This window comes from Hordeum vulgare, chromosome 2H (assembly GCF_904849725.1).
Source record: "Hordeum vulgare subsp. vulgare chromosome 2H, MorexV3_pseudomolecules_assembly, whole genome shotgun sequence".
In the NCBI taxonomy this organism is placed as follows: domain Eukaryota; kingdom Viridiplantae; phylum Streptophyta; class Magnoliopsida; order Poales; family Poaceae; genus Hordeum; species Hordeum vulgare.
This window is the reverse complement of record NC_058519.1, coordinates 184,553,181-184,581,098: the sequence shown is the minus strand read 5'-3', so window position 1 is coordinate 184,581,098 and position 27,918 is coordinate 184,553,181.

Genomic DNA, 27,918 nt, shown 5'->3' with positions numbered 1-27,918 from the left:
TTCAACTCAGGCTGTGTTGAGACAAGTGCATCAGGCGTCAGGTTAAGGATATTCTGCCTGAGGAATTTCTCCTTTTTGAGCTTGGCAACCTTGTCCTGTTTGGCTTGCTGCTCCTTCCACTTGGCCTCGTTGATGAATGTGGCCACCATGTGGCTGATGCCTGGGGGAAGCTTCAAATCATCAAGTGGAGTGTTGGGGTCCTCATACCATATGTTGATGTAGTCGAGGAGGACTTTTGGTTCCATGGCCAGAGGAATGGAGCTACGAGAAGCTTGAGCTACCCTCTCTTGCTTGTTTCTGATCATGGCTTGCAGAGTGTCATCATCAAATTCATCACTACCTTCTGATGCAGAAGGGACTTTGATGATTTTGCTTGGGCTTGGTCTTGTTCCTCTCCCAGCAGTCACTTTAGTCTTCACAGGATTTGGTGAAGACTTTGTCTCTGAGCTTGTTGTAGATGGGACTAAGGAGCTGGAGACAGCGGGCAGTTGTTTCACTATCGGCTTCTGTTGAGGCATTGAAGCCTTTGGAGCTGAGGGTTTTGGTGCTGAAGGTTTTGGTGCTGATGCTGGTGCAGTTTTCTCTTGAGGCTTTGAAGCCTTTGGTTTTGGTGGCACAGACTTCAGTTGAGGAATTGTCGTACCAGAAGTCTCAGCTGAAGAGGAAGTAGCGGCAGTTGCAGCAGCAGCAGATTCTTCATTGAACTTCCTCACAACAGCTTCTGCTTGCTTCTGAAGCTTTGACACGTGTTTTGACTTTTCCTTAGGATAGTCATCAATTGTCTTGAGGCTTGAGGGTTGTGCTTCATGATAATCCTCAAGTGGAGCCCGTTTTCTAGGAGGCTTCAGAGTGAATTTCTTCGCGTATTTGGGAGTGACGAATCTGTACTCCTTCCATTCCTTAGCCCATCGGCGTTCAATTTTTTAAAGCCGGATCTTTCTCTTGGGCATAGATTCATGTTCATCACGAGTGCAGTAATCCAGGTATATATCCTCAGGGATATCTATGGTAGTGTTCTGCTCGAGTTTCTTGCCACCCTTTTGCTTCCTTTCATCCTCCATTTTCTTCAGCTCAAGCTTTTGCTGATGAGATTGAACTCTTGAGGATTCTGATGAGACTTGCAGATTTTCTTCAAGAAACGCTGCAAATGAGTTAATTTGATGAGAACCGAGAGATTCATCAGTTGACATGTTTGTACCTGTGAACAGAGTATAGTTGCGAGGAATTTGGAGAGGTCATATGTGTTCTCAGATTTGACGAAATGAAAATTATTGACAGTTGAGGAATTTGACTAGTGGTTGAGGAATTTGTCTAGGCATACTGTTCTTGGGTTCCAGAGTTGTACAGATCCGAAAATTTGCACAACAGAGGAATCTCACGAAAATCTTAGATGCTTAGTGAAGTTCATCAATAGTTGGGTGATAGGCAGTGTTTGAGGAAAAGAAACTCATGGATTCTTGAGGAAAAACAGATTTCACATCTCTAAGGTAAAATAGTAGATCAAACTGGCTGTAAAAATAGGGTTTTTATTTACCCTAGATGGCGCGCACGAAGAACAGAGAAGAGGTAGCAGTAGATGCTATTTTGATGCGAGTCCAATGCGCCCTAACTCGGCAAGAGAGGACGGCTACGGCGGTGGCGGACGAAGATGGTCCGGTTCCGGCATGGTTTCGGCGACGGAGAGGTCGAGGCAGTCAAGCTCTTCTTCGCCATCGTCGAGACTTCTAGCGGTGGCGCTAGGGCTTGGAGCTTTGTTGTAGCAGGAGGGCGATGGGACAAAGAAGATTTTACCGAGGGACATGGGGACATATTTATAGCCAGGCGGTAACTATTGGCGCGAAAATATCAGACCAAATAGCCCATGTCTCTACGTCTCCACAGGACACGTGTAGCTCACGATAGAAGCAGTGGAGATTGTGGTTATCCAAACGAGGAAAGTGGGGGTTCAGTTATAGTTTAAAAAAAATTGAAGCTTTGAGGATTTTGTTACAAAATCATCAGCTGACAAGAACGCAGTGAGGATTTCGAACAAGGTTTCAAGTAGAACGCATATGAAGAATTGAATAGACTGGGTGAGAGTATCAAAGAGGGAAAGTAGGGTCCGATCACATTCACTTAGATGAAATATCAAATTGAAGAAATAGCTATAAGTGAATGATGTTGAGGACGTGAAATCACAGTCTATCTAGGTAAACGAAAATCATCAAGTGTTTTTGAAGATTTTGATAAACTTGAGGATTTTGTGATAATGCCTCATGATGATGAATTTTAGTTTAGAAGAAAAATGATTTTGAAGAGCAATTGTTTTGAAGAAAATCAAATTTTGAAGAAATTCAGCTTTGAAGAAATTCAACTCGAGAAATTTCACGTTGGGTGGTGGCGTGACCCACCATATAATAATGTTGATTACAGACGCCGCGTACAATTGTCGTAGGGCCCTGAGAATCAATTTCTTCGTTGATTTCTTCACACTCAAAGTGATATTCTTCATTAGTTGAAGAAAATCGATTCATCATGTGTTGCACATCTAAGTCATCAATTTTGCATAAGTGTTAGGATGTGTGCATGTTTTTACAAAACATTTGAAGATTCTAAGATATTTATCTCACACAGCAACTTGCAAAACCTTTTCTCATCCAAGGGCTTAGTGAATATATATGCGAGTTGATCGTCAGTCTTCACATGGTCGATGAGGATATTGCCCTTGAGGACATGGTCCCGAAGAAAATAATGACGAATCTGGATGTGCTTGGTCTTCGAGTGTTGTACTGGGTTGTATGCAATCTTGATTGCACTCTCATTGTCGCAGTAGAGAGGCACATTCTTCATGTTGATGTCGTAGTCCTTGAGGGTTTGCTTCATCCATAGCAATTGAGCACAGCATGAACCAGCAGCAATGTACTCAGCTTCGGCAGTGGAGAGTGAAACGCAGTTCTGCTTCTTTGAGGACCAGCAAACTAGTGATCTTCCGAGGAAATGACATGTGCTAGAGGTTGACTTGCGATCCACACGGTCACCAGCATAGTCAGAATCAGAATATCCCACAAGATGAAGATTTGAGCCCTTGGGGTACCATAATCCTAGTGTTGGTGTGTGAGCTAAGTATCGAAGAATATGCTTCACAGCCTTATGGTGTGATTCCTTCGGTTTTGCTTGAAAACGTGCACACATGCAAACACTAAGCAATATATCTGGCCTAGATGCACATAAATACAGTAAAGAGCCAATCATAGAGCGATATACCTGCTGATCGAATTCTTTACCATTTTCGTCAGTGCAGAGGTGACCGTTGGTAGGCATTGGAGTCTTGGCACCTTTGCATTCATGCATGTCGAATTTCCTCAGAACATCCTTGAGGTATTTCTCCTGTGATATGAAGATTCCATTGTGTTGTTGACGAATTTGAAGACCTAAGAAAAATTTCAGCTCCCCCATCATAGACATCTAATATTCTTCACTCATCATGTACGCAAATTCATCACTGTATCGTTTGTCAGTACAGCCAAATATAATGTCATCGACATATATCTCGCACACAAATAGTTCATTATCATAGGATTTAGTGAAAAGAGTTGGATCGAGTGAACCAGGTTTGAAGCCTTTCTTCATGAGGAATTCCTTCAATGTATCATACCATGCCCGAGGGGCTTGCTTGAGACCATAGAGCGCCTTGTTGAGTCTCAAGACTTTGTCTGGATTCTTTGGATCCTCAAAACCTGGAGGCTGAGCAACATATACTTCTTCCTCAAGCTTACCATTGAGGAATGCTCTTTTCACATCCATTTGATATAAGATGATGTTATGATGATTAGCATAAGCAAGTAGTATTCGAATAGCTTCAAGTCTAGCAACAGGTGCAAAAGTTTCATCGAAATCCATTCCTTCAACCTGCGTGTAGCCTTGGGCTACAAGTCGTGCCTTATTCCTCACCACTTGACCATCCTCATCTTGCTTGTTTCAGAAAATCCACTTGGTTCCGACGATATTGTGCTTGCAAGGATCTCGTCGTTTGACGAGCTCCCATACGTCATTTAGCTTGAATTGAAGAAGTTCGTCTTGCATAGCTTGGATCCACTCCTGTTCCGGGAAAGCCTCAGCAACTTTTGAAGGTTCTGTGATAGATACAAACGAGAAACGCCCACAAAAGTTAACTAAGTGTGAAGCTTTTGAGAGAGTGAGAGGACCTGGCGCGTTGATGTCATTGAGGATTTTGTCAAGTTCCACTTCATTTGCAATCCTCGGATGAGCTGGTTGAGGATTTCGTTTGGGCTGAGGAATTGATTCTGGAGCAATTTCCTCTGGAGCATCTTCTTGATTTTCATCAGTGATGGGAATGATTTCTTCTTCAATTTCCTCAGTGGGAACAATGTCTTCAGTAGCTTTGAGCTTTATTGCTTCCTCGGGAGACAGCTTATCTGGATCAGAAGGCAATTGCTCTCTTTGCGAGCCATTAGTTTCATCGAACCGCACATCTACAGTCTCAACAAACTTGTTGTGATAGTTGTTGAAGACTCTGTAGGTGTGCGAGTCCTTTCCATAACCGAGCATAAAACCCTCATGTGCCTTAGGTGCAAACTTTGAGCTATGGTGAGGATCTATAATCCAACATTTTGCACCGAAGACTTTGAAATAACTTACATTGGGATTCTTGTCTGTGAGGAGTTCATATGAGGTTTTCTTGTGGAATTTGTGAAGATATACCCTGTTGATGATATGGCATGCAGTGTTGATTGCTTCAGGCCAAAAGTGACGAGGAGTCTGATATTCTTCAAGCATGGTTCTTGCCATCTCAACCAGAGTCATGTTCTTCCTTTCAACGACACCATTCCGTTGAGGATTATAAGGAGCAGACAATTCGTGAGTAATACCAAGTTCATCAAGATAATTATCAAGACTAGTGTTTTTGAACTCTGTTCCATTATCACTCCTGATGTGTTTGATTTTGATGCCGAAGTTCGTCGAGGCCCTTGAAGAAAATCGTTTGAAGACTTCCTGCACTTCAGTTTTATATAGAATGATATGCACCCATGTATATCTGGAATAATCATCAACTATGACGAAGCCATATAAAGATGTTGCATTTGTTAGTGTGGCATAATGAGTAGGTCCAAATAGATCCATGTGAAGCAATTCAAAAGGACGATTAGTGGTCATGATAGTCTTCGAGGGATGCTTGGATCTGGTCAATTTCCCAGACTCACAAGCACCGCAGAGATGGTCCTTGAGGAATTTGACTGATTCGGTGCCGATAACATGCTTCTTCTTCGCAAGAGTGTGCAAATTCCTCATGCCTGCATGACTGAGTCTTCGATGCCACAGCTGTTGGGTAACGTAGCATAAATTCAAAAAAAATCCTATGCATATTCAGATCTTCCTATGGAGAGACCAGCAACGAGAGAGGGGTGAGAGCATCTTCATACCTTTGAAGATCGCTAAGCGGAAGCATTACTAGAACGCGGTTGATGGAGTCATACTCGCGGCGATTCAGATCACGGTGTGATTCTGATCTAGTGCCGAACCACGGCACCTCCGCGTTCAACACACGTGCAGCAAGGTGATGTATCCCGCACCTTGATCCAGCAAGGAGGAGGGAGAGGTTGGGGAAGATCTCCGACAGCACGACGGTGTGGTGCCGATGGAGAGACGAGGTCTCCCGGCACGGCTTCGCCAAGCACCGGCAGAGAGGAGGAGAAAGAAGAGCAGGGTTGCGCCGAGGGAGATGGAAAACTGTGTGTAAAACAGCCCCAAAAACCCCACTATATATAGGAGGAGGGGAGGGGGGTGCCACCCCTAGGGTTCCCACCCTAGGTGGTGCGGCAGCCCCCCCCCCCCAGATGGGAGGTGCGGCGGCCAGGGCACGGGGAGGGGTGGTGCACCCCTAGGTGGGCCTTAGGCCCACCAGCGCCTAGGGTTTCCCCCCCTCTCCACCTCCTGTGCATTGGGCTGAGTGTGGGGGGCGCGCCAACCCACCTAGGGGCTGGTTCCCTCCCGCACTTGGCCCATCTAGCCTCCCGGGGTCGTGGCCCCCTTCCGGTGGAACCCCGGGGCCACTCCCGGTGGTCCCGGTGGTCCCGGTACGTTACCGGCGACGCCCGAAACACTTCTGGTGTCCAAAACATCCGTCCTATATATCAATTTTTACCTCCAGACCATTTCGGAGCTCCTCGTGATGTCCGGGATCTCATCCGGGACTCCGAACAACTTTCGATAACCTCGTATAACAATTCCCTATAACCCTAGCGTCATCGAACCTTAAGTGTGTAGACCCTACGGGTTCGGGAGACAGGCAGACATGACCGAAACACCTCTCCGGCCAATAACCATTAGCGGGGTATGGATACCCATGGTGGCTCCCACTTGCTCCACGACGATCTCATCGGATGAACCACGATGTCAAGGATTCAATCAATCCCGTATACAATTCCCTTTTTCTGTCGGTATAGAACTTGCCCGAGATTCGATCGTCGGTATACCTATACGTTGTTTAATCTCGTTACCGGTAAGTCTCTTTACTCGTTCCGTAGCACGTCATCGTGTGACTAACTCCTTAGTCACATTGAGCTCATGATGATGTTCTACCGAGTGGGCCCAGAGATACCTCTGTTGGGGAACGTCGCATGGGAAACAAAAAATTTCCTACGCGCACGAAGACCTATCATGGTGATGTCCATCTACGAGAGGGGATGAGTGATCTACGTACCCTTGTAGATCGTACAGCAGAAGCGTTAGAGAACGCGGTTGATGTAGTGAAACGTCCTCACGTCCCTCGATCCGCCCCGCGAACAATCCTGCGATCAGTCCCACGATCTAGTACCGAACGGACGGCACCTCCGCGTTCAGCACACGTACAGCTCGACGATGATCTCGGCCTTCTTGATCCAGCAAGAGAGACGGAGAGGTAGAAGAGTTCTCCGGCAGCGTGATGGCGCTCCGGAGGTTGGTGATGACCTTGTCTCAGCAGGGCTCCGCCCGAGCTCCGCAGAAACGCGATCTAGAGGAAAAACCGTGGAGGTATGTGGTCGGGCTGCCGTGGAAAAGTCGTCTCAAATCAGCCCTAAAACCTCTGTATATATAGGTGGGAGGGAGGGGGCCTTGCCTTGGGGCTCAAGGAGCCCCAAGGGGGTCGGCCGAGTCCAAGGGGGAGGACTCTCCCCCCCCCAAACCGAGTTGGACTAGGTTTGGTGGAAGGGAGTCCCCCTTCCTTCCCACCTCCTCCTTTTTTTTCTTTCTCTCTTGATTTTCTCCTCCTTGGCGCATAGGGCACTTGTGGGCTGTCCCACCAGCCCACTAAGGGCTGGTGTGCCTCCTCAAAGGCCTATGGGCTTCCCCGGGGTGGGTTGCCCCCCCCCCCCCCGGTGAACTCCCGGAACCCATTCGTCATTCCCGGTACATTCCCGGTAACTCCGAAAACCTTCCGGTAATCAAATGAGGTCATCCTATATATCAATCTTCGTTTCCAGACCATTCCGGAAACCCTCGTGACGTCCGTGATCTCATCCGGGACTCCGAACAACATTCGATAACCAACCATATAACTCTAATACGCATAAAACAACGTCGAACCTTAAGTGTGCAGACCCTGCGGGTTCGAGAACTATGTAGACATGACCCGAGAGACTCCTCGGTCAATATCCAATAGCGGGACCTGGATGCCCATATTGGATCCTACATATTCTACGAAGATCTTATCGTTTGAACCTCAGTGCCAAGGATTCGTATAATCCCGTATGTCATTCCCTTTGTCCTTCGGTATGTTACTTGCCCGAGATTCGATCGTCAATATCCGCATACCTATTTCAATCTCGTTTACCGGCAAGTCTCTTTACTCGTTCCGTAATACAAGATCCCGCAACTTACACTAAGTTACATTGCTTGCAAGGCTTGTGTGTGATGTTGTATTACCGAGTGGGCCCCGAGATACCTCTCCGTCACACGGAGTGACAAATCCCAGTCTTGATCCATACTAACTCAACTAACACCTTCGGAGATACCTGTAGAGCATCTTTATAGTCACCCAGTTACGTTGCGACGTTTGATACACACAAAGCATTCCTCCGGTGTCAGTGAGTTATATGATCTCATGGTCATAGGAATAAATACTTGACACGCAGAAAACAGTAGCAACAAAATGACACGATCAACATGCTACGTCTATTAGTTTGGGTCTAGTCCATCACATGATTCTCCTAATGATGTGATCCCGTTATCAAGTGACAACACTTGCCTATGGCCAGGAAACCTTGACCATCTTTGATCAACGAGCTAGTCAACTAGAGGCTTACTAGGGACAGTGTTTTGTCTATGTATCCACACAAGTATTGTGTTTCCAATCAATACAATTATAGCATGGATAATAAACGATTATCTTGAACTAAGAAATATAATAATAACTAATTTATTATTGCCTCTAGGGCATATTTCCTACAGTCTCCCACTTGCACTAGAGTCAATAATCTAGTTCACATCACCATGTGATTTCAACGAATCCAACACCCATATAGTTATGGGGTCTGATCACGTCTTGCTCGTGAGAGAGGTTTTAGTCAATGGTTCTGAAACTTTCAGATCCGTGCGTTCTTTACAAATCTTTATGTCATCTTACAGATGCTGCTACTACATGCTATTCGGAAATGCTCCAAATATCTACTCTACTATATGAATCCGTTTCACTACTCATAGTTATTCGGATTAGTGTCAAAGCTTCCATCGACGTAACCCTTTACGACGAACTCTTTAACCACCTCCATAATCGAGAAAAATTCCTTAGTCCATTAGTCACTAAGGATAAATTTTGACCGCTGCTAGTGATTCAATCATGGATCACTCTCTGTACCTCTCAACATACTTTGAGTCAAGGCACACATCATGTGCGGTACACAGCATGGCATACTTTAGATTCTACGGCTAAGGCTTAGAAGACGACCTTCGTCTATTCTCTTTATTCTGCCGGGGTCGGGTTTTGTGTCTTACTCAAATTCACACCTCACAACGCAACCAAAAAACTCCTTCTTTGCTGATCTATTTTGAACTCTTTCAAAAACTTGTCAAGGCATGCATCTTGTTGAAACTTCTATTAAGCGCTTTCGATCTATCTCCATAGATCTTTGATGCTCAACGTTCAAGTAGCGCAATCCAGGTACACCTTTGAAAAACTCCTTTCAAAAAAACTTTTATGCTTCACAGAAATTCTACATTACTTCTGATCAACAATATGTCAACCACATATACTTATCAGAAATTCTATAGTGCTCCCACTCACTTCTTTGGAAATACAAGTTTCTCGTAAACCTTGTACAAACCCAAAACCTTCGATCATCTCATCAAAGTGTATATTCCAACTCCGAGATGCTTGCACCAGTCCATTGAAGGATCGCTGGAGCTTGCATACTTGTTAGTATCTTTATGATTGACAAAACCTTCTGGTTGTATCACATACAATGCTTGCTCAAGGAAACCGTCGAGGAAACAATGTTTTGACATCCTATGTGCAATATTTCATAAATAATGCAGCAACTACTAACATAATTCTAACAGACTTTTAGCATCGCCACGAGTGAGAAAGTCTCATCATAGTCAACTGTTTGATCTTGTCGGAAACATCTTTGCGACAAGTCGAGCTTTTCTTTAATAGTGACTTATCGACATCATCTTCTGTCTTCCTTTTAAAGATCCATCTTTACTCAATAGTCCTATGACCATCAAGTAGTTCTTCCAAAGTCTACACTTTGTTTTCATACATGGATCCTCTCTCGGATTTCATGGCTTCCAGCCATTTGTCGCAATCTGGGCCCACCATCGCTTTCTCCATAACTCGTAGATTCACTCTTGCTCAACAACATGACCTCCAAGACAGGGTTACCGTACTACTCTGTAGCAGTACATGACCTTGTCGACCTACGAGGTTTGTAGTAACTTGATTCAAAGCTCAATGATCACCATCATCAGCTTCCACTTCAATTGGTGTAGGCGCCACAGGAACAACTTCCTACGCCCTGCTACACACTGGTTGAAGTGATGGTTCAATAACCTCATCAAGTTCTACTACCCTCCCACTCAATTCTTTCGAGAGAAACCTTTTCTCGAGAAAGGATCCGTTTCTAGAAACAAACACTTTGCTTTCGGATCTGAGATAGGAGATGTACCCAACTGTTTTGGATATCCTATGAAGATGCATTTATCCGCTTTGGGTTCGAGCTTATCAGACTGAAACTTTTTCACATAAGTGTCGAAGCCCCAAACTTTCAAGAAACGACAGTTTAGATTTCTCTAAACCTCAGCCTATACTGTGTCATCTCAACGGAAATACGTGGTGCCCTATTTGAAGTGAATGCGGTTGTCTCTAATGCATAACCCATAAACGATAGTGGTAATTCGATAAGAGACATCACAGCATGCACCATACTAAATAGTGCGTGGCTATGACGTTCAGACACATCATCACACTATGATGTTCCAGGTGGCATGAACTGTGAAACAATTTCCACATTGTCTTAACTGTGTACCAAAAACTCGTAATTCAGATATTCATTTCTATGATCATATCGTAGACAGTTCATCCTCTTGTTACGACGAACTTCACTCTGAAACGGAATTGAACTTTTCAATATTTCAGACTTGTGATTCATTAAGTAAATACTCCTGTATCTACTCAAGTCGTCAGTGAAGTAAGAACATAATGATATCCACTACGTGCCTCAGCACTCATTGGACTGCATACATCATAATGTATCACTTCCAACAAGTTACTATCTTGTTTCATCTCAATGAAAACAAGGCCTTGCTCATGTGGTATGATTTGCATGTCACTAGTGATTCGAAATCAGGTGAGTAAAGATCCATCAGCATGGAGCCTCTTCATGCAATTTATACTAACATGACTCAAGCGGCAGTGCCACAAGTAAGTGGTACTATCATCATTAACTCATATCTTTTGGCACCAATGTGTAACACTACAATCGAGATTCAATAAACCATTGAAGGTGATTATTCAAGCAAATAGAGTAACCATTATTCTCTTTGAATGAATAATCGTATTGCAATAAACACGATCCAATCATGTTCATGCTTAACGCAAGCACCAAATAACAATTATTTAGGTTCAACACCAATCCCGATGGTAGAGGGAGCGTGCGACGTTTGATCATATTAAACTTGGAAACACTTCCAACACGTATCGTCACCTCGCCTTTAGCTAGTCTCCGTTTATGTCGTAGCTTTCATTTCGCGTCACTAATCACTTAGCAACCGAGCCGGTATCCAATACCCTCGTGATACTAGGAGTACTAGCAAAGTACACATCAACATTATGTATATCAAATATACTTCTCTCGACTTTTGCCAGCCTTCTTATCTACCAAGTATCTAGAGTTGCTCCGCCTCAGTGACTGTTCCCCTTATTACAGAAGCACTTAGTCTCGGGTTTGGGTTTAATCTTGGGTCTCTTCATTAGCGCAGCAACTGTTTTGCCGTTTCACGAAGTATCCCTTCTAGCCCTCGCCTTTCTTGAAACTTAGTGGTTTTTCAAACCATCAATTATTGATGCTCCTTCTTGATTTCTACTTTCGCAGTGTCAAACGTCGCGAATCGCTCAAGGATCATTGTATCTATCCTTGATATGTCATAGTTCATCACGAAGCTCTCAAAGCTTGGTGGCAGTGACTTTTGGAGAACCATCACTATCTCATCTGGAAGATTAGCTCCCACTTGATTCAAGTGATTGTCGTACTCAGACAATCTGAGCACACGCTCAACGATTGAGCTTTTCTCCTTTACTTTGTGGTCAAAGAATCTTGTTGGAGGTCTCGTACCTCTTAACAAGGGCACAAGCATGAAATCACAATTTCATCTCTTTAAAACATAACTTATGTTCCGTGACGTTTTAAAACGTTTTCGGTGCCTTGCTTCTAAGCCATTAAGTACTTTGCACTGAACTATCGTGTAGTCATTAGAAACGTGTATGTCGGATGTTCACAGCATCCACAGACGACGCTTGAGGTGCAGCACACCGAGTGGTGCATTAAGGACATAAGCCTTCTGCGCAGCAACGAGGACAATCCTCGGTTTTACAGACTCAGTCTGCAAAGGTTGCTACTATCAATTTTCAACTAAATTTTCTCTAGGAACATATAAAAAACAGTAGAGCTATAGCGCAAGCTACATCGCAATTCGCAAAGACCATTAGACTATGTTCATGACAATTAGTTAAATTAATCATATTACTTAAGAACTCCCACTCAAAAATTACATCTCTCTAGTCATTTGAGTGGTACATGATCCAAATCCGCTATCTCAAGTCCGATCATCACGTGAGTCGAGAATAGTTTCAGTGGTAAGCATCTCTATGCTAATCATATCAACTATACGATTCATGCTCGACCTTTCGGTCTCATGTGTTCCGAGGCCATGTCTGCACATGCTAGGCTCGTCAAGCTTAACCCGAGTGTTCCGCGTGCGCAACTGTTTTGCACCCGTTGTATGTGAACGTTGAGTCTATCACACCCGATCATCACGTGGTGTCTCGAAACGACAAACTGTAGCAACGGTGCACAGTCGGGGAGAACACAATTTCGTCTTGAAATTTTAGTGAGAGATCACCTCATAATGCTACCGTCGTTCTAAGCAAAATAAGGTGCATAAAAGGATTAACATCACATGCAATTCATAAGTGACATGATATGGCCATCATCACGTGCTTCTTGATCTCTGTCACCAAAGCACCGGCATGATCTTCTTGTCACCGGCGCCACACCATGATCATCCATCAACGTGTTGCCATCGGGGTTGTCGTGCTACTCATGCTATTAATACCAAAGCTACATCCTAGCAAAATAGCAAACGCATCTGCAAGCACAAACGTTAGTATAAAGACAACCCTATGGCTCCTGCCGGTTGCCGTACCATCGACGTGCAAGTCGATATTTCTATTACAACATGATCATCTCATACATCCAATATATCACATCACATCGTTGGCCATATCACATCACAAGCATACCCTGCAAAAACAAGTTAGACGTCCTCTAATTTGTTGTTGCATGTTTTACGTGGTGACCAAGGGTATCTAGTAGGATCGCATCTTACTTACGCAAACACCACAACGGAGATATATGAGTTGCTATTTAACCTCATCCAAGGACCTCCTCGGTCAAATCTGATTCAACTAAAGTTGGAGAAACCGTCACTTGCCAGTCATCTTTGAGCAAAGGGGGTTACTCGTAACGATGAAACCAGTCTCTCGTAAGCGTACGAGTAATGTCGGTCCAAGCCGCTTCAATCCAACAATACCACGGAATCAAGAAAAGACTAAGGAGGGCAGCAAAGCGCACATCACCGCCCACAAAACCTTTTGTGTTCTACTCGAGAAGACATCTACGCATGAACCTAGCTCATGATGCCACTGTTGGGGAACGTCGCATGGGAAACAAAAAAATTTCCTACGCGCACGAAGACCTATCATGGTGATGTCCATCTACGAGAGGGGATGAGTGATCTACGTACCCTTGTAGATCGTACAGCAGAAGCGTTAGAGAATGCGGTTGATGTAGTGGAACGTCCTCACGTCCCTCGATCCGCCCCGCGAACAATCCTACGATCAGTCCCACGATCTAGTACCGAACGGACGGCACCTCCGCGTTCAGCACACGTACAGCTCGACGATGATCTCGGCCTTCTTGATCCAGCAAGAGAGATGGAGAGGTAGAAGAGTTCTCCGGCAGCGTGACGGCGCTCCGGAGGTTGGTGATGACCTTGTCTCAGCAGGGCTCCGCCCGAGCTCCGCAGAAACGCGATCTAGAGGAAAAACCGTGGAGGTATGTGGTCGGGCTGCCGTGGAAAAGTCGTCTCAAATCAGCCCTAAAACCTCCGTATATATAGGTGGGAGGGAGGGGGCCTTGCCTTGGGGCTCAAGGAGCCCCAAGGGGGTCGGCCGAGTCCAAGGGGGAGGACTCTCCCCCCCCCCCCCAAACCGAGTTGGACTAGGTTTGGTGGGAGGGAGTCCCCCTTCCTTCCCACCTCCTCCTTTTTTTTTCTTTCTCTCTTGATTTTTTTCTCCTTGGCGCATAGGGCACTTGTGGGCTGTCCCACCAGCCCACTAAGGGCTGGTGTGCCTCCTCAAAGGCCTATGGGCTTCCCCGGGGTGGGTTGCCCCCCCCCCCCCCCCGGTGAACTCCCGGAACCCATTCGTCATTCCCGGTACATTCCCGGTAACTCCGAAAACCTTCCGGTAATCAAATGAGGTCATCCTATATATCAATCTTCGTTTCCGGACCATTCCGGAAACCCTCGTGACGTCTGTGATCTCATCCGGGACTCCGAACAACATTCGGTAACCAACCATATAACTCTAATACGCATAAAACAACGTCGAACCTTAAGTGTGCAGACCCTGCGGGTTCGAGAACTATGTAGACATGACCCGAGAGACTCCTCGGTCAATATCCAATAGCGGGACCTGGATGCCCATATTGGATCCTACATATTCTACGAAGATCTTATCGTTTGAACCTCAGTGCCAAGGATTCGTATAATCCCGTATGTCATTCCCTTTGTCCTTCGGTATGTTACTTGCCCGAGATTCGATCGTCAGTATCCGCATACCTATTTCAATCTCGTTTACCGGCAAGTCTCTTTACTAGTTCCGTAATACAAGATCCCGCAACTTACACTAAGTTACATTGCTTGCAAGGCTTGTGTGTGATGTTGTATTACCGAGTGGGCCCCGAGATACCTCTCCGTCACACGGAGTGACAAATCCCAGTCTTGATCCATACTAACTCAACTAACACCTTCGGAGATACCTGTAGAGCATCTTTATAGTCACCCAGTTACGTTGCGACGTTTGATACACACAAAGCATTCCTCCGGTGTCAGTGAGTTATATGATCTCATGGTCATAGGAATAAGTACTTGACACGCAGAAAACAGTAGCAACAAAATGACACGATCAACATGCTACGTCTATTAGTTTGGGTCTAGTCCATCACATGATTCTCCTAATGATGTGATCCTGTTATCAAGTGACAACACTTGCCTATGGCCAGGAAACCTTGACCATCTTTGATCAACGAGCTAGTCAACTAGAGGCTTACTAGGGACTGTGTTTTGTCTATGTACCCACACAAGTATTGTGTTTCCAATCAATACAATTATAGCATGGATAATAAACGATTATCTTGAACTAAGAAATATAATAATAACTAATTTATTATTGCCTCTAGGGCATATTTCCTACAACCTCTCCGTCACGCGGAGTGACAAATCCCGATCTCAATTCGTACCAACCCAACAGACACTTTCAGAGGTACCCGTAGTGCACCTTTATAGTCACCCAGTTACGTAATGACGTTTGATACACCCAAAGCACTCCTACGGTATCCGGGAGTTGCACAATCTCACGGTCGAAGGAAAAGATACTTGACATTAGAAAAGCTTTAGCATACGAACAATACGATCTAGTGCTACGCTTAGGATTGGGTCTTGTCCATCACATCATTCCCCTAATGATGTGATCCCGTTATCAATGACATCTAATGCCCATGACCAAGAAAACATGATCATCTATTGACTAACGAGCTAGCCAACTAGAGGCTTGCTAGGGACACATTGTGATCTATTTATTCACACATGTATTACCGTTTCCTGTTAATACAATTATAGCATGAACAATAGACGATTATCATGAACAAGGAAATATGATAATAACCATTTTATTATTGCCTCTAGGGCATATTTCCAACAACAGCCACCCTTCTGAGGTTTTTTCTAGTAAGGAAGTGGTTGGTTGAGGACCTGTAGAGAAATCAACAATGTACAAATCCCCTCTTCTGACACCTTCGAAGACTTTGGATCTGTCAGATTCCATGATGACAACACATCTATATCTACCAAAGATAACAATCATATCAAGATCACAAAGCATCGAGACCGACATGAGGTTAAATCCAAGGGATTCAACAAGCATCACTTTGTCCATGTGCCTATCCTTCGAAATAGCTACTTTGCCAAGTCCCAATACCTTGCTTTTACCTTTGTCAGCATATGTGATTTGCTTCAGGGGTGATGGAGTTAGCGGCATATTCAACAGCAAGCTTTTATCACCAGTCATGTGATGTGTGCAGCCACTATCAAGAACCCACTCAGTACTCTTGGGTTTTCATCCTGCATATGAATTAGTACAGCTTACCATCTCATATGCTTCAGACTTGAAGAATATGATATCAATTTCATCAGATAGGAATTTCATCATAACAGAATTATAAGGACGTGTGAAATATTTCTATTTCATCAATATTAGCTTGCTTCCTATCAAGCATTTCCTCAGGTCTCCAGCAAATTCTTCAGATGATGATTTCCATCTGGAAACCTGACCTGCAGAAGTGATTAGTTTAATTTCTTCACCACCCACATCTGAAGGGGTGGTAAAGCATTCATCATCCTGCGAGCACCATATGAGAAAGGGGGCATTGAAGCTAATGCACTTCTCTCAACAGTAGGGGGGTTAAACTACTCATATGAATATGCAGAGAACTTGTTTGAGGATTTATGAACATAATGGTTTGAAGAATAACGCTCATATTCATATTCCTTGTAGTTTCCCTACATGTTAGAAGCATTAGCACGGGTACGAGCATACTTTTGACCAGTTGAGGATTTTGATCCTCTTGAAGACTTTGGTCCTCCTGAGGAATTTGATCTGGGGTTCAAATTCTTCATCGGTGGTGTCATGAGGACATTCACCTGAAGATTTTCAAGGCAACTTTTGGGAACCTAGATTTTCCTCAAGGGAGGCCCATTCCTGCAGTTAGTTCCAACATATCAAGCAAATACTTCACCAGATTGATTTTCGAACAGTTTATAGTTGGAGTCAAATGACTCGTCTGAGGAATAGGATAATTCACATGAAAAGCCTGTTAGATTGGATGGATCAAAAGGAGGCCCAGTAGCAGCTACCCATGAGGTTTTGGGATACTGCTCAGGTTTCCAATAAGATCCATCAGCATTCAATTTCCTCTCAAAGGCAATTCCTTCTTTCCTCGGGTTCCTATTCAAGATCTGCTTTTTGAGCACATCACAAAGGGTTTGATGTCCTTTGAGACTTTTGTATATGCCTGTCACATACAATTCCTTCAGCCCTGCATTTTCATCAGTGACATTTGTGTTTTCCTCAAGTGAGGAATTTGACACTACACGAGCAGTTGAAGAATTTGTAGCAATTGAAGCATTTGATGATTCTGGTGAAGAATTAGCAGTTTCACATTCAATGCATTTAAGACATGGAGGAATGAATTTAGCTTGAGCAGCGCTGATCTGTTGAGCTAGTAATGAATCATTTTTCATGCGAAGATCATCATGAGAAATCCTCAACTTCTCTAGATCAAGCTTCCTTTGAAGAAATTCATAGGAATGTTTCTCATGATCGGCGAGGAGTGTAACATGACGATCTTGAAGATTATCAAATCTAGACTGAAGAGTTTTCATATCTTCAGTGAGGATTTGGGTAAGATTCATTTCATCATTCAACAGATCATTGCTCCTATCTAGCAGTTTCTGAAGCTTTTCCACGGCAGTTTGTTGTTTAGTGGCAATGAGAGCAAGTTTACTGTAACTGGGTTTTTTATAATCATCGGGTTCACAGTCACTTGAATCAAAGGAAGAAGCATCATTCGGTACCTTTGAACCTTTTGCCATGAAGCAATGGGTTGGAGCGAAGTCATCAGCATAGTCATCAGTGTGGATGGTTTTATCATTTCCTTTAAGGTTGAAGATTGACTTGTTGACGAATGTGGTTGCAAGTGCAAGACTAGCCTGTCCGTATTCTAAGTCTTCATCAGAACCCTCCTCTTCATCACATTCCTCGGATTCTGCCTCGGAATCCATTTCCTTGCCAATAAGTGCGTGAGCCTTTCTGAAACTAGTCTTCTTGTGCGATGAGGACTTTGAAGATGAGGATTTTGAAGGTTTCTTCTTTTTCTTTGACTCATCAGAACTTTCATCCTTGTATTTCTTCTTCTTTGATTCCTTTCCCCCAACGAGGACAATCAGCAATGTAGTGACCTGATTTCTTGCATTTGTGGCAGGTTCTTTTCATGTAGTCCTCAGATGAAGATTCTGATTTCCTCATATCTTTTCCTGAAGATTTACCGGACTGGCCACGTCGTGTAAACCTCTGGAATTTCCTCACGAGCATTGCAAGCTCCTGTCCAAATTCTTCAGGATCACCAATGCTACCATCCGAGTCTTCTTCTTTAGATGAGGAAATTGCTTTAGCCTTCAGTGCACGTGGTCTGGAATAGCTTGGTCCATATAGATCTCCCTTTTCTTCTTGTTGGAATTCATGAGGTATGAGTCTTTCGAGTATATCAGCTGGATCAAGCATCTTGTGGTCTGGTCTTTTCTGAATCATCAGAACTAAAGTATCAAATGAAGAATCCAATGATCTTAGCAGTTTCTTCACAACTTTGTGATCAGTAATGTCTCGTGCTCCCAGTGCTTGCAGTTCTTTTGATATGTCAGTGAGGCGATCAAAGGTATCTTGGCAGCTTTTATTGTCAAACCTCTTGAAGCAATTGAAGAGATTGCAAAGAACATTAACACGAGAATCACGCTGGGTTGATACTCCTTCATTAACTTTGGACAGCCTTTTCCAGATAAGTTTCGCTGAGCCCAAAGCACTCACTCTGCCATACTGGCCCTTGCTCAGATGGCCACAGATAATATTCTTCGCTTGAGAATCAAGTTGCTTGAATTTCTTCACATCAGCAGCAGAGATAGTAGCAGAGATGATAGGGACGCCATGTTCCATAATATACGAGAGATCATTGTCAATAGCTTGTAGATGGATCTGCATCTTGGTCTTCCAGAAGGGAAAGTCCTTTCCTTCGAAAGTAGGACATGCTGCAGTAACCTTAATCATGCATGCAGTCGACATAACTAAAACTCTAGGTGGTTAAACCAAAATCACACAGAACAAGGGAGTACCTTGATCTGATACCAATTGAAAGTGCGTTATATCGACTAGAGGGGGTGAATAGGAGATTTTTCGAATTTCATCACTGAGGAAATTCTTTTTGAAGAAATTCCTCACTGATGACTAACTTACAGCGGAAACAGTAAAGGATCAGGAGTGCAAAGTTTCACTACAGTAGTTTTTCAGGATGAAGAATATGAAAACAGTTTGCACAGTATGCAGGCACGCAGAAAAGAGATGAGGATTAACTTGCCTGAAGAATTTGGGGTTGAGGAATTTCAGAGAAAGTCTTCAGCAAGTTCTTCAAACAGTGACAGTGAAAATCATCAACACACAATCTGATGAATATAAAGAGTTGAGGAAATAGAACCCGTTTCACAGTGAAGACAGTGGTTGACGACCCAGTTCCAACTGCTGTGACAGTTGTACATCTGGTTTGGAGCGGCTTGGTATTGAAACCAAAGGACACACAGTCCCGGGACACACAATCCCTACCGTATTCTCCTTGGGCTAAGAACACACAGTTCTCGCCCAACACTCGTGGTAAGTCTTCACGGCAGACTTCCAAACCATCACAAACTTGGTCACCTCGTGATCCACAATTGACTGCTCGATTGCTCTAGACCATGATGCCTAACCGTCTAGAGGATGCACAATCCTCAAAGGTAAAAGGCTTCAGTCCCACACAGGAACAACTTCTTCAATGATGCTCAATCACTTGGTTTCGGTTTGTGGTTTGGTGTTTGGGGTATTTCCTCACTGATGAATTACTCTCGAAGACTCTGAGGAATTTGGGTTGCTCTTATGACAAGTGTCAGTTTCTAACGGAGCAGCCAACCAGCTAATGGTTGTGGGGGCGGCTATTTATAGCCTGGGAGCATCCCGACATGATTTGACATTAATGCCCTTAAATAATATGACCGTTGGTGTGGATAATACCAATGATGTGGCGTGGCTATCGATAACGGTCGGGACGCTCAACTATGAGAGTCCTCATGTCTCTCATATTCCTCACTTGAGGCTTTTGGTAGGATTAGGCTTGGGTTGAGCATCATGAGGAAATTCATTCCAATGTGTTACCTTGACCCCCTTTAAGAGTACGGTGTTCCTATTACTCAAGTGTGAAGAAAATAAAACAAAAAGGATAAATCTTCATGCTTCAAAGTCTTTAGATTGATTTTCTTCACGACACTGAATTCCTCAATTTCAATATCTTCATGAGGAATATCAATTTCATCGCAAATTCTTCGCGATTCAATTCTTCAGCTTCAGACCAATTTCTTCAACCGAAGATATACATTTTTAGGGGTTGATATTCATCGAATATTTCAAACTCCTCAGCGACTTATAGAACATGTGTACACTCATGAACACATTAGATACTTAACCTATAAGTCTTCGAACCACCAAAATCATTAAGGGGCACTAGATGCACTTACAAGCTCGTTGAATACTAGGACAAAAATATTCATAATCGTATTACTCAATTTGGATCTAAGGTAGGAGTTACTTCAAAAAACATAAGGGAAAAGGAACCCATAGTTAACGAAAAAGTGGATCAAGATTCTTCTAGAACTGAAAAGCTTGAGGACATTATTACCAACTTGGGTTCCTCCTTTGCCTCTATTCAAACCACTCCTCCTCCTAAGACCGCCAATTTTATTTATGTTCCTAAAAATAAGGGTGAATCTTCTAGAAAAAGTGATGAAGATCTTAAGATGATAAGCGTTCACCCTAGCCTTATTAGGGAACTAATTACTACAAGTGAAATTCTGGATTTATCACCTAGGAGAATGATTATTGATAAAACCAAAGGATCTCCTAGGGTTCACAATTGTTCAATTGAGAAATTACATACCAAAGATGATAATACCAAGATCTATTGCATTATGCCTAGCTAGGGGCGTTAAACAATAGCACTTGTTGGGAGGCAACCCAATTTTATTTTTTTTGCTTTTGTTTTTGTTTATGTTTTCGTGTTCTGCACATATTATTACCTGTGTAATAATTTTGTTTTCTTTTTTAATTAGTGTATGAGCCAAGTAAGACCTTTGGGGTGGTTTATGATGATTGCAAGTTGATTTTGCTGAAAAACAGAAACTTTAGATCTCAATCCAGGAATTTTATAAATTCACTAGAACATGATTTTGATTTGAATTTGTTACACAAGAATGGTTTACAAATTTCCCAGATCTTCCTAATTTTTCAAAAAATTTGGAGTTACAGAAGTATACGAAGTAAACAGATTTCTACAGATTGTTCTATTTTTGACAGATTATGTTTTCTTTGTGTTGTTTGCTTATTTTGATGAATCTATGGGTTGTATCGGGGGGTATGAACCATGGATAAGTTACAATACAGTAAATATTACATCAATATAAATAAATAATGGGTTCACAATAGTACCTAAGTGGTGATTTATCTTTCTTATACTAACGGATCTCTTGAGTTTTCTGTTGAGTTTTGTGTTGTGAAGTTTTCAAGTTTTGGGTAAGAATTTGATGGACTCTGGAATAAGGAGTGGCAAGACCCTAAGCTTGGGGATGCCCAAGGCACCCCAAGTCATATTCAAGGATACGAAAGAGCCTAAGCTTGGGGATGCCCCGGAAGGCATCCCCTCTTTCGTCTTCAATCCATCGGTAAATTTACTTGAGGCTATATTTTTATTCACCACATGATATGTGTTTTTCTTGGAGCGTCTTGTATGGTATGAGTCTTTACTTTTTAGTATGAAACAATCATCCTTTCTGCACACATCTTTTGATAGAGAGAGACACATTGAATCAGAATTTATTAGAATATCTTTATGCTTCACTTATATCTTTTGAGCTAGGCAATGTTGCTCTAGTACTTCACTTATATCTTGTAGAGCACGGCGGTGTTGTGGAATTATTAAAACTCTTGTACTTCACTTATATTATTTTGAGAGTTCTTTAAACAGCATGGTAATTGGTTTAGGTTAAGAATTTAGTCCTAATATAATAGGCATCCAAGAGGGATATAATAAAAAAATCATATTAAGTGCATTGAATATGATGAGAACTTTGATTCCTTGCATATAGTTTTGAGATGTGAGGATTGTGGTACGAGAGTCATGCTATTAAATAATTGTGAATTAGAAAAAAAATGTGTTGAAGCTTGTAATTCCCGTAGCATGCACGTATGGTGAACCGTTATGTGATGAAGTCGGAGCATGACTTGTTTAATGATTGTGAACTTTTGTGTGGAGGTCGGGATTGCGCGATGGTTAACTCCTACCAATCCTTATCCTAGGAGCATGCATCTAATACTTTGATTCGATAACTAATAGGCCTTTGCAATAAGTATGTGAGTTCTTTATGACTACTGTTGAGTTCATGGATTATACGCACTCTCACCCTTCCACCTTTGCTAGCATCTCTAGTACCGGCAACTTTCGTCGGTACATTAAACCCACCTCCCTACAGTCACCATATATTTTCCTCAAAACAGCCACCATACCTACGTATTATGGCATTTTCATAGCCATCCGAGATATATTGCCATGCAACACCACCGTCCCATTTTTATGACACACACCATCACTTCCATATTGCTTGTAGAGTCATACTTTGTTCTAGATATCGAGTTGTAATATTTTGAGTTATAAGTAAATAAAACTGTGATGATTGGCATTATTAGAGCATTGTCCCATGTGAGAAAAAGGATGATGGAAGCTATTATTCCCTCACAAGTTGGCATGAGTCTCCGGACTTTACAAAAAATAAAAGAGGCCAGCGAAGCCCATAAAAAGTAAAAGAGGCCGCAGAAGCCCATTCAAAAAAAAGAGAAAAAATGAGAAAAAATTGAGAGAAAGAGAGAAGGGACAATTCTGCTATCTTTTTCCACACTTGTGCTTTGAAGTAGAACCATGTTCTTCATAGAGAGTCTCCTATGTTGTCACTTCCATATAACTAGTGGTATACATCTTTTGCACAACCACTTAGTTTTCTTTTTGAGATTTCGTACCCTTATAGCTCTAGTGCATTTGTTGCATGGAAATCCTTACTCACTCACATTAATATCTATTGATGGGCATCTCCATATCCCGTTGATGTGCCTAGTTGATGTGATACTATCTTCTTCCTTTATTCTTGCAACCTCCACCACATCCTATTCCACCTATAGTGCTATATCCATGGCTCACGCTCATGTGTTGCGTGAGAGTTGAAACAGTTTGAGAACATAAAAAGTGTGAAACAATTGCTTGGTTTTCACCGGGGTTGTGCATGATTTAGATACTTTGTGTGGTGAACATGGAGCATAGCCATACCATATGATTTTGTAGGGATAACTTTCTAAGAACATGCCATTTCGAAAGGAAGCAATTACCTTATTTGTATGTTTGAAGTATTATTGTTTTTATGTCAATATAGACTTTTGTTTTGAGTCTTATGCATCTGAATATTCATGCCACATTAGAGAATATTATATGGATAAATATGTTAGGTAGCATTCCACATCAAAAATTCTATTTTTATCATTTACCTACTCGAGGACGAGCAGGAATTAAGCTTGGGGATGTTGATACGTCTCCAACGTATCTATAATTTTTGATTGTTCCATGCTATTATATTATATGTTTTGGATGTTTTATATGCATTAATATGTTGTTTTATATTATTTTTAGGACTAACCTATTAACCTAGAGCCTAGTGCGAGTTTCTGTTTTTTCCACGTTTTTGAATATTGCAAATAATGAATATTAAACGCAGTCCAAACGGAATAAAATCTCCGGAAAGAATTTTCTTGGACCAGAAGATACGCAACACGCTTGGAGTAGGGGCAAGGAAGTTGTCGGGGGGCACAAGACTGCAAGGCGCGCCCTGGGGGTGGCCACGCCACCTAGCTTGTGGCCCCCCTGCACATCTCCTATTCCTAATTCTTGGCCTACAAATTCCCAAATATTCCCGTATCGCCAAAAAGAGCCACAAAAATACTTTTTTGCCTCTGTTCCCGAGACATCCAATCTGGGAGCCTTTTCTGGTAATCTGCCGGAGAGGGAATTGATCACGGCGGGCATCTACATCAACTCCATTGCCCCTCCGATGATGTGTGAGTAGTTCATCACACACCTATGGGTCCATAGCTAGTAGCTAGATGCCTTTTTCTCTCTCTTTGATCTTCAATGCCATGTTCTTCATGATCTTCATGGAGATCTATCTGATGTAATATTCTTTTGCGGTGTGTTTGTTGAGATTTGGTGAATTGTGAGTTTATGTTCAGATTATCCATGAATATTATTTGAGTCTCTTCTGAATTCTTATATGCATGATTTCATATCTTTGCAAGTCTCTTTGAATAATTTTTTGGTTTGGCCAACAAGATTGGTAATTCTTGCAATGGGAGAAGTGCTTAGGTTTGGGTTCAATCTTGCGATGCCCTCACCTAGTGACAGTAGGGTTAGTGAGGCACGTATTGTATTGTTGCCATCAAGGGTAAAAAGATGGGATTTTCATCATATTTCCTGAGTTTATCCATCTACACCATGTCATCTTGCTTAATGCGTTACTCTGTTCTTCGTGAATTTAATACTCTAGATGCAAGCACGAGTCGGTTGATGTGTGGAGTAATAGTAGCCTATATGCATAACCATTCTTTGGATATCTTCATAATTATTTGCTTTTCTATCAATTCATCGATAGTAATTTGTTCACCCATCGTATTATTTTCCTTTATGAGAGAAGCCTCTAGTGAAACCTATGGCCCCCGGGTCTATTTTCCTTATCATATTTTCAGATCTATAAACCAAAAATACCAAAAATACTTTGCTGCAATTTATTTACTTTAGTTTTATTTCAGATCTATCATATTTTATACCTATCTCTATCAGATCTCATTCTTGTAAATAACTCTGAAGGAATTGACAACCCCTCTATAGCGTTGGGTGCAAGTGTTTGATTATTTGTGAAGGTACTACTATTGGAGTCTCGCTTGTTCCTCCTACTGGATTGATACCTTGGTTCTCAATAAACTGAGGGAAATACTTATCTACTTCGCTACATCACCCTTTCCCATGCAAGGGAAAAGTAACACAAGCTCAAGAGGTAGCAACCCACTCTGTGATTTTGGGGTTGTCATCTTGCAAATGAATTAGTATTGCTTATCATCTCATATGCTTCACAGTGTAGAATATGGTATCAAATTCATCAGACTTGAATTTCATCACATAGAGTAGAATAAGACATCATGAGGACGTGTGAAATGATAAACATTTCATCATGATTAGCTTGCGTCCTATCAAGCATTTCCTCAGGTCACCAGCAAATTCTTCTGATGATCATGTTCATCTGGAGACCTGACCTGCAGAAGATATTAGTTTAATTTCTTCACCACCACATGTGAAGGGGTGGCAAAGAGTTCGTCATCCTGCGAGCACCATAAGAGAATTTTGGCATTGAAGCTAATGCACTTCGTTTCACGGGAGGGGGTTAGAGTACTCAAATGAATAAGTATAGAAATTCTTCGAGTACATATGAATATAGTGATTTGAGGAATAGTGCACATAGTCATGTCCCTTGTAGTTTCCCTACATATCAGAAACATTAGTACGAGTATGAGCAAAGTTTTGAGCATGTGAGGAATTTGATCCTCGTGAAGACTTTGGTCCACATGAGGAATTTGATCTGGGTTCCTGTTCTTCACTAGTGGTGTCATGAGGATATTCACCAGAATACTTTCCACGATGATTTTGGGAACCCAGATTTTCCTCAAGGGTGGTCCATTCCTGCAGTTAATTCGAACATATCTAGCAAATACTTCACCATTCTGATTTTTGAACACTTTATAGTTGGAGTCAAGTGAATCATCTCAGGAATATGAAGTTTCACATGCAAAGTCTGATGGTGTAGATGGATCAACAGGAGGTCCTTTTGCAGCAACAGATGGGGTTTTGGGATACTTCTCAGGTTTCCAGTATGATCCATCAACATTCAATTTTCTCTCAAATGCAATACCCTCTTTCCTAGGGTTTCTGTTCAGAATCTGCTTTTTGAGCACATCACAAAGAGTTTGATGCCCTTTGAGCCTTTTGTAAATGCATGTCACATACAATAGCTTCAACCCTGCATTTTCATCAGTGACATTTGTGGTTTCCTCAAGTGAGGAATTTGTAATCACACATACAGTTGAAGAATTTGTAGCAATAGAGGCATTTGAACTTTCAGGTGAAGAATTAGCATATTCGCATTCCATGCATTTCAAACATGGTGGAATGAATTATTCTGAGCGGTGTTGATCTATTGAGCAAGCAAAGAATCATTTTTACTTCAAAGATCATCATGAGACGCCCTTAGTTTCTCAAGATCTTGTTGTCTTTGAAGAAATTCATAAGAAAGATTCTCATGATCAGCCAACAGGGTGCCATGACGATCCTGAAGACTATCAAACATAGACTGAAGACTTTTAACATCATCAGTCAGGATTTGAGTCTGATTCATTTCCTCATTAAACAGGTCATCGCTTTTTTCTAGCAGTTTCTGAAGCTTTTCAAGAGCAGTTTGTTGCTTAGTGGCAATATTAGCAAGCTTGTAGTAACTGGGTTTTTGATAGTCATCAGGTTCACAGTCACTTGAGTCAGAAGAGGAAGTGTGGTTAGGTACCTTTGAACCTTTTTCCATGAAGCAATAGGTGGGAGAAAAGTCTTCATCACAGTCATCGGTGTGGTTGACGTTGTCATTTCCTTCGAGGTCGAAGATGGACTTGCTGACGAAAGTGGTAGCAAGGGCTAGGCTTGCCACACCAGACTCTGACTCCTCTTTACGTCCTTCCTCTTCATCACATTCTTCAGATTCTTCCTCAGAATCCATTTCCTTGCCAATAAGACCCCGAGCCTTTCTAAAATTATTATTCTTGTGTGATGAGGACTTTGAAGATTTCTTATTTTTATTCGAGTCATCAGAACTGACATCCTTGTATTTCCTCTTCTTCAATTCCTACACCCAGCGAGGACAATCAGCACTGTAATGACCAGACTTCTTGCATTTATGGCAGGTTATTTTCTTGTAGTCCTCAGATGAAGACTTTGATTTTGTCATGTCTCTTCTTGAAGACTATCAGAACAGGCCACGTGTGGAGAACTTCTCGAATTTTCTCACGAGCATAGCAAGTTCATGACCAAGTTCTTCAGGGTCACCAAGACTGCAATCAGATTCTTCATCTTCAGATGAGGAAACAGCTTTTGCCTTTAGTGCACGAGGTCTTCCATAGCTAGGTCCATAGAGATCTCTCTTCTCAGCTTGTTGGAATTCGTGAGTATTGAGTCTCTCAAGAATATCAGCAAGATCTAATTACTTGTAATCTCTTCATTCTTAAATCATCAAAACTAGTGTATTGAATGAAGAATCAAGAGATCTCAACAGTTTCTTCACCACCTCATGGTTAGTGATGTCTCTGGCTCCAAGAGCCTGTAGCTCATTGGAGATATCATTGAGGCACTCGAAGGTTTGCCAACAGCTCTAATTATCGAGTCTCTTGAAGCGGTTGAAGAGATTGCGAAGAACATCAACTGAGAGTCATGTTGAGTAGACACTCCTTCATTAACCTTGGACACCCTTTCCCAAATCTGCTTTGCAGATCCCAAAGTACTCACTCTACCATGCTTACATTTTCTTAGATAGCCATAGATGATATTCTTCGCTTGAGAGTCGAGTTGCTTGAATATCTTCACATCAGTAGTGGTGATTGTTGCAGTGAAAGAGGGAACACCATTTTCAACAACCTACGAGAGATCGTTGTCAATTGCTTCGAGGTGAATGCGCATCTTGTTCTTCCAGTAGGGGTCGTCTGTTCCTTCGAAGGTAGGACAGCCCGGAGTGACCTTGATCGTACCTACGGTCGACATAAATAAACTCCAGGTGGTTAAACCAATATCACACAGAACAAGGGAGTACCTTGCTCTAATACCAATTGAAAGTGCGTTATATCGACTAGAGGGG